Genomic DNA, 8925 nt, shown 5'->3' on the forward strand with positions numbered 1-8925 from the left:
CTTTGACCCACTAATACCAAATTACAGTTAGGGGGGCCACAGATGTGATTTGAAAATACGATCTTCCATGTCTTTCTGTTGTGTTTTGACCTGGGGATCTGTAATTGTCCAAGTGGCTACTGCACATGTACTTATTTAATATTAAATGTGTTATTTAATTAGGCTTGGTTCTGGTGAGCATGTACAAGACGTCAGCTTTTTAAATAACTGTGTGTATTGGATCATACACATTTTAGAAATACTCTCTCAAACTTCCCGCATTGGTACCTCACCAGGGAGGTAGAAAACAGCAATAGCATTGAAAAAGTGTGATTGTAGTTCTGCTCTTCTGCAATATATTTCTACAATATCTTTAACATCTTCTTTAACATTGTTTTAAAGGCTGGGACCAATATGGTGGAATATCTCCAACACACGGACATTGAGAGACTCGACCCCTTTGTGCTGCTGCTCAGAGACCAACTCTCAGTTGTCTCTGAGTAGGCTATGGATCAACTTCCTTTCCTAATATGAAGGAGACCATGGATACAAAACCTATGAAAAACAGGTGATTATTGTTATTCTTCTCATTATAAACTACTTAATACATCTCTCCCATAAAGTACAACAGGATAGTGGTGACGTCATTCAGGATTGGATTGCCATTGGTCAAAAGCCCTCTGAGAGAAATTGTGTGGCGACACTCCACACTCTTAGAAGAAATTGTTCTGCACAGAACCATAAAGGGTTCCTCGAGTAATCGCTCTGGTGGATCCCTTTATGGTTCTATGTAGAACCCCTTCAAAGGGGTTACATGAAGAACCCCCAAACATAGCGTTCTACACAGAACCATTCGTTTTAAAATGTTATATATAGAACCCATTCAAAAGGGGGACACGTGCTATACCTGAATTTGTTTTCCAAATACAATTTTTAAAAAATGTATGAGTTCATATATACAAACACACATACACAACGTAGAAATCGCACTACTAGTGAAGTAACTTCATTTACATTATATGCCACAACTCCTCAATTTGGAACGCAAAAACAAGACATCTGATGTAAAAGTGTAAACTAATTACGAACAGCACTTTTGATTTTTATCTTCAATTCAGGGGCTACTTATTCGAACAGTAAACTGTATTCTCTCTTCAGAGTGACTGGAATGTTTTTGCCTACATTCAACTTAAATATGAAAGTTTCCAAAAACGACATAGTTTTCTTTAAGGCTATTCAATGCCAAACACAAAATTCTCTCTGCTTTCAGTGCTTGTCCTTCAGCACAATTACACAGGTTCATGATGTTCTCATTTCAATACATTGTTTTCTTATTTAAACTATTTGACTTTGAGCTTACATTGAGAATAAAATCACTTTTGCAAGTAAAACCTGGCCAAGAAAGGAAGCAGCACTACAATAAAACAATACACAGAATACAAAGCAGTTCCTTCAAAAGTGAAAGTGATAAAGAGTGATGTCTGTCAGTAAATTACGTTGAGATACATATTGGTTATTTTGAATTAGGAGTCCAACTTCAATAACTTCTATTAACAAGCCAAAATACAGATCAGAATTACGGGTAATTGAAAATAATATGTAGCGCCTAGGTAAGCTTGGATGTGTTCAGAGAAACACTAAAAACGGACCTTCCTCACACCCGTCTTGTTGAGGTGGACGTGGTCATACAGGTGATGTGGCTGGATGTCTCAGTGGTGTGCCAGGTGGACGTTGGGGAGGAGGGCACATCTTCGGGATACTTCTGCGTTGATGGCCTGGATGATGTGCAGGGGCACGTCTGTGCGGGGCAGCAGTGTGGAGATGGTGATTTTGGCAGTTTGGAATTCCTCTGTGGCTTTCGTTGCTACCTGTCTCAGGGCTGAGGCCACATCGCCCCTGCGGGCACTCAGGTCGTTAGTGCCGGTGTGGATGAGGATGTGTTTGACCTGGCACAGCCTCCTCTTTGAGAGCAGCTCCAGGGCTCTCTGTGCTGTCGGGCACCAAAGCTTTTTCACTTTTCGCCCAGGGAAGAGGCGCCTCTCATCCAGGAACTTCCCATTGGAGTCGCTCAGAATGACCACCTCTGTGTTGACCTGCCACTCCGGGTTTTGCGTCGGGAGTGGTGGGGGCAGCGGGTGTGTTTTAGGGGAGTGGCGTTTCAGGGGTTTGTGTATTAGTGGCAGGTCTGGTGATAGTGGGGGTGTCAGGAGTGGTGGGGAGTGTGGGTGGATCAGTGGGTGCATCAGTGGGTGCGTCAGGGGTTGTAGGTGTTGTGGGGTCAGTGCAGTGCAGTCTCTGTGCTCCTCTCTTAGCTTCTCCAGCTGGCTCTGCAGGCTCCTCAGCTGGCTGTGCTGGGGTGTCCTGGTCAGCTCCTCCCTCGCTCTGTGCAGCTCCGTCCTCAGGGTTTGGCTCTGCTCCTCCTGGTCTCTCACTGCTGCTCTCAGCTCATGGATCTCAGCCTTGTGGTGCATCTTTAGTCCCTGAACTCCGCAAACTTCAGCTCCAGCACTGATAGGCATTCCTTTAGTGTTTTAATGTTGCTGGAGAGTTTTGGGGAGACAGGGGGGCAGTCTGTGGGAGATGGGGCACTGTCTGGCTCCGTGTGGCTGGGGGCAGACTGCAGGGTGGCCGGCTCTGGCTCGTGTTTCTCTACCTCAGTCTCCTGCTTTGAGGTGTGGAAGCCGAGAGCTAATTGGTCCAGGCTGCTCTCGCTGTCCTGCACCATGATGGTCCCGTTGTGGTATACATTAAAAGTGAGCATCACACTGTCTGTGTCTTTCTCTACCAGCACTGAGATCTGCCTGCCTCTGCTAATGCCCCTCTTGTTGTTATTGGCGTATGTCTGGCACAGGGTTTTGTGAAAGGCGGTGGGGTACTGAGTGTAGAACAGTAGATTGTTCTTGACCCTGTTTTCTCCTTTACCGGTGTAGTCTAGGATGAGGGTCTCAGGAGATGCTCTCATCACAGCTTGTTTGTAGTCCTTCTTAGCCTGTGCAGAGCGAATGTCTTCAGGGTATCGGATTTCAAAAGGCAGCTCTGCAGTCAGACTGCTGTTCGATAGATTTGTATCAGTCTCAGTGGCAGTTGGGCTCTCTCCTACTGTCACTCTATTCAAATTGGAGCTCTGCATTTTCATTGGCTGAGTCAACTACTGAGAATGCTTATTTATTTTATTAATACATATTTTTTTGTTTAATTATTTGTCTCTATAGGTGAAAGGTCTTACCTCCAATTCTTGTCTTCAGCTTTTCTTTTCTGACTTTTCTTCCTGAACTGTCTCTCTGCTTTCTTCTTTTTGTGTTTCTCTTAAAATTATTATTTTTTGAATACTTTTTCTTCTGAATTTCTATTCCATGTCTTCTGTGTATGTTTATAGTGCTATATATTCATTTGTAAATGACAAATTAAATCCGCTTATGTATAAAAACAAATGTTTTTTAGGAGCTCATATTCCTCTCTCTCTCTCTCTCTCTCTCTCTCTCTCTCTCTTTCTCTCTCTCCCTCTCAATTCAATTCATTTGTATTGTCAAAGCAATTGGACATACATACATATACATACATACATACATACATACATACATACATCTACACGGAAAATAAATAATAGAATTATGAATCACAATAAGATGTAATGAAGTACAGAAAATGAAAATGTAAAAAAATCTGATCTTTAATACATACAAATATAGAAAATAGGTTTACTATTTCCAGATTCCTCTTTTGAAATACAATGACATGCATAACAAACAAGTATTTACATTATATTTACAGCCGGTGCTCGTGTGTCACTTTGTCCCTCAGGCTGTGGTAGGCGCTGACATATTGGGCAGCCAGGGTGGCTGTGTGTCCCTCCCCCAGGAGGACTGGCGTTTTTCTTTTTTCTCAGTTTTGTCACAGGTTGGGTGGGCATCCATTATGTTGTTACAGAATTTGTCCCTTATTTTGGGCTAAAGCTTTCCGTGGAGGGGAACGTGGATCAGTTTGTACCATTTTTGGGAGAATCTGCCTTGTTGGGGCGGAGCTGTGACCAGGTGAACAGCAGATCGGGCATAGGTGGGCATGTGGGCAGAGGAGTTGGAAGGCCGGTCAAGCAAATAAGCTTGCTAAGGTACGCAGCAGCAGCAAGCATCCCCCACATCCAGCCAGCCAGCCAGTCTGGCTGGCAGTGACTGAGTGGTTGTCAGACGGCAAGCAACGGAATGTACGTGCTCTGTGATGTCATAGCAGTCAGCTGAGAGAGGCTCGTGATGTCATCGCTGAGCTGGCTGGCTGGCTGGCTCTGTGTGTGTGTGTGTATGTCTGTGTGTGTGTGTGTGTGTCTGTTTGTCTGTTTTTCAGTCTGTCTGTCTCTCTCTCTCTCTCTCTCTCTCTCCCTCTCAATTCAATTCATTTGTATTGTCAAAGCAATTGGACATACATACATTCATACATACATATATACACTCACCTAAAGGATTATTAGGAACACCATACTAATACTGTGTTTGACCCCCTTTCGCCTTCAGAACTGCCTTAATTCTACGTGGCATTGATTCAACAAGGTGCTGAAAGCATTCTTTAGAAATGTTGGCCCATATTGATAGGATAGCATCTTGCAGTTGATGGAGATTTGTGGGATGCACATCCAGGGCACGAAGCTCCCGTTCCACCACATCCCAAAGATGCTCTATTGGGTTGAGATCTGGTGACAGTGGGGGCCAGTTTATTACAGTGAACTCATTGTCATGTTCAAGAAACCAATTTGAAATGATTCGACCTTTGTGACATGGTGCATTATCCTGCTGGAAGTAGCCATCAGAGGATGGGTACATGGTGGTCAAAAAGGGATGGACATGGTCAGAAACAATGCTCAGGTAGGCCGTGGCATTTAAACGATGCCCAATTGGCACTAAGGGGCCTAAAGTGTGCCAAGAAAACATCCCCCACACCATTACACCACCACCACCAGCCTGCACAGTGGTAACAAGGCATGATGGATCCATGTTCTCATTCTGTTTACGCCAAATTCTGACTCTACCATCTGAATGTCTCAACAGAAATCGAGACTCATCAGACCAGGCAACATTTTTCCAGTCTTCAACTGTCCAATTTTGGTGAGCTTGTGCAAATTGTAGCCTCTTTTTCCTATTTGTAGTGGAGATGAGTGGTACCCGGTGGGGTCTTCTGCTGTTGTAGCCCATCCGCCTCAAGGTTGTACGTGTTGTGGCTTCACAAATGCTTTGCTGCATACCTCGGTTGTAACGAGTGGTTATTTCAGTCAAAGTTGCTCTTCTATCAGCTTGAATCAGTCGGCCCATTCTCCTCTCACCTCTAGCATCAACAAGGCATTTTCGCCCACAGGACTGCCGCATACTGGATGTTTTTCCCTTTTCACACCATTCTTTGTAAACCCTAGAAATGGTTGTGCGTGAAAATCCCAGTAACTGAGCAGATTGTGAAATACTCAGACCGGCCCATCTGGCACCAACAACCATGCCACGCTCAAAATTGCTTAAATCACCTTTCTTTCCCATTCAGACATTCAGTTTGGAGTTCAGGAGATTGTCTTGACCAGGACCACACCCCTAAATGCATTGAAGCAACTGCCATGTGATTGGTTGGTTAGATAATTGCATTAATGAGAAATTGAACAGGTGTTCCTAATAATCCTTTAGGTGAGTGTATATATATATATATATATATACATACATACATGCATACATGCTAGAAAGTCATTACTATGTTATCTTAAAGGCTAACTAAGCAGAACATATATCATTATAGAACAGAGTCCATAGGTCTACACATGGTTTTAGGGAACAGGCACGTAGGTCATACCGTTTGACATTGTTTCCAAGGTTCTCATCGTAAATAACAAACAGAAATCAAACTAGCTTCTGGCCTGACCTTCTAGCTTGACTCTATCTTTCCGCCTTATATACTTGGTGAATAATTGAGGAAGTAGCACCAAGTGACCACATTAGGCTGCCTGAGGGTTTCTGGGGAGTGTAGTTGTCTAGGGTCGGTTTTCTTCCCTAGAGTGCAGACCTTGCAGCAGACCTGGCCTGACATGTCTGCCATGTATGACCCTGCCCCTTGGTTTGTCCCACATCCTCCCCCCCAGCTGCGACCCCATAGGTCGAGCGACAGCCGCAAAAAAGCATGCACCCGGGACAGCCCATCAACATTCCCCATGGCCTTCCCTGGCCTGTGCTGCAGGGTGAAATGAAAATGTTGGAGACTCAAAAACCACCTCATCACACGGGCATTCCTGTCTTTCGAACGATGCATCCAAGTGAGGGGGGCATGGTCAGTGATCAGGGTGAAGTGCCTGCCCAACAAATAGTATCGAAGACTGTCCAAAGCCCACTTCACTGCCAAACATTCTTCTTCAACTACCAAATAATTTATTTCATTGGATTCCAACTTTCTGCTAAGGAACAACACCGGGTGTTCGTGATCACCCATTCTTTGGGACAAAACCACTCCGATCCCCACCTCAGAGGCGTCCGTCTGGACTATAAATTCTTTCTGAAAGTCTGGTACCATTAAAACGGGGTTGCGGCAGAGCGCCTCCTGTAGGCTCCGGAAAGCCCGGTTTGCTGTATCACCCCATCTAACCATATTGGGTTCTGTAGCCTTAGTCATATCAGTCAGAGGGGCCGCTAAGGTAGCATAGTTGGGAATAAACCTCCGGTAATACCCAGTTAACCCTAAAAATGCCCTAACCTGCTTTTTATTGACAGGCCTAGGCCAAGAGTTTATGGCTTCAACCTTGGATATTTGGGGTTTCACCATACCCCTCCCTACTGTATAGCCCAAGTATTTGGCCTCTTCCAACCCCAAATTGCATTTGGTTGGATTAGCCATCAGGCCTGCTGCATGTATTGAATCCAATACCGCTTGGAGCTGAGACAAATGTGATTCCCAATCTGGACTGTGAATGACCACATCATCTAAATATGCTGCCGCATACGTCCTGTGTGGTCTAAGTATGTGGTCCATCAACCTTTGAAAGGTGGCAGGAGCACCATGCAGGCCAAAGGGCATCACTGTGTAGTGAAACAGACCATCTGGGGTTGCAAAGGCTGTTTTTTCTTTGGCACCCGGGGTCAAGGGAATCTGCCAGTAGCCCTTGGCTAAGTCAATAGTTGAAATATAGCGAGCATTCCCAATATTCTCTAACAATTCATCTACTCGGGGCATTGGGTATGCATCAAACTTTGAAATTTCATTAACCTTTCTAAAATCATTACAGAATCTCCAGGAGCCATCAGGTTTGGAAACCATGACTATAGGGCTGGACCACTCACTGTGGGATTCTTCAATAACCCCTGCCTCCAGCATTTCCTTAACCTCATTTCTAATAGTGTTCCTGCGAGCTTCTGGTACCCTGTAAGGCCTCATATTTACCTTCTTTCCTGGGAGAGACACAATGTTGTGAGAGACTAAATGGGTACGCCCCGGTATGCCTGAGAAAACTTCCCTATTACGTATTATCAAGTCGTTCACCTCCTTCAACTGGTCAGGTGACAAGGCAGCTGCAATATTCACCTTCGGTGTCTCTAGTGGCTGAGGGGGGTAAGTCAACATCAACACTTCCCTGTCCTTCCAGGCTTTTATTAAGTTGACATGATATATTTGTTCTGGGGGTCGGCGGCCGGGTTGCTGAACCTTATAGTTCACTTCCCGTATTCGCTCTATAATCTCATAAGGTCCCATCCACGTAGCCAGAAATTTACATTCTACAGTGGGAACCAACACCAACACCCTATCACCAGGCTGGAACACCCTCAGTGTAGCCTGACGATTATAGGCGAATTGTTGGTGTTCCTGTGCCTGCCTTAGGTGCTCTCTCACAATGGGAGTGACTGTGGCTATTCTCTCTTGCATAGCATTGATGTGCTCGACTACACTCCGGAAAGGAGTGGACTCGTGTTCCCACGTTTCACGGGCTATGTCTAATATCCCCCTGGGGTGCCTCCCATATAACAGTTCAAAAGGCGAAAAGCCCAGGGAAGCCTGTGGGACTTCCCTAATGGCAGACATCAAGTAGGGCAGCATGAATTCCCAATTTTTCCCATCCTTATCGATTACCTTTCTTAGCATGGACTTCAGGGTCCTATTAAATCTCTCAACCAACCCATCTGTTTGTGGGTGGTAGACTGATGTTCTCAACTGCTTAACCTGCAACAATTTACACAGATCGGTCATAACCTTAGACATAAAGGGTGTGCCCTGATCTGTTAATATCTCCCTCGGTATCCCCACCCTACTACACATCAACATTAGCTCTTTTGCAATACCTTTTGAAGCCATGGTCCGCAGTGGAATGGCTTCTGGGTACCTGGTGGCATAATCCAAAATAACCAGTATATACTGATGCCCTCTGGCTGATTTCGGGAGAGGTCCCACCACATCCATAGCTATCCTAGCAAAGGGGGTCTCTATGATGGGCAAAGGGACCAGTGGGCTTCTGAAGGCTGGTTTAGGAGCATGTAGTTGACATTCAGGACATGAGCTACAATGTTCTGTCATGTACGCCTGGCCAGTAAAACCTCCTCAGGAGTCTATCCTTGGTTTTGTCCATCCCCAGATGTCCCCCCAGGATATGCCCATGTGCCAGATTGAGAACTGTTCGTCTGAATGGGGTGGGAACTAGCAATTGCTCCACAATGTCCACCCCTATCTTATTTACACGGTACAATAGGTCATTTTTTACCATAAAATAAGGATAAGCTGTTGGCGGGTCTGCAGTAGTCATAGGGGTCCCATTTACTACCTTCACATTTTCTTTAGCATAGTGTAGAGTGAGATCTCGCACCTGTGCGCTGCCAAAATCAGTGGGGAGTCCCTCTAACACTGACACTTCTACATTGTCAGCTTCAGGGGTCTCTATGAATGGATTCTCACCCACCCTGCTAGTGCTGGGTTCCTCACCCTCCATAGGGTCATCTACGTCACTAC

Source organism: Amia ocellicauda, unplaced genomic scaffold (genome assembly GCF_036373705.1).
Source record: "Amia ocellicauda isolate fAmiCal2 unplaced genomic scaffold, fAmiCal2.hap1 HAP1_SCAFFOLD_26, whole genome shotgun sequence".
NCBI classification, from domain to species: Eukaryota; Metazoa; Chordata; class Actinopteri; order Amiiformes; family Amiidae; genus Amia; species Amia ocellicauda.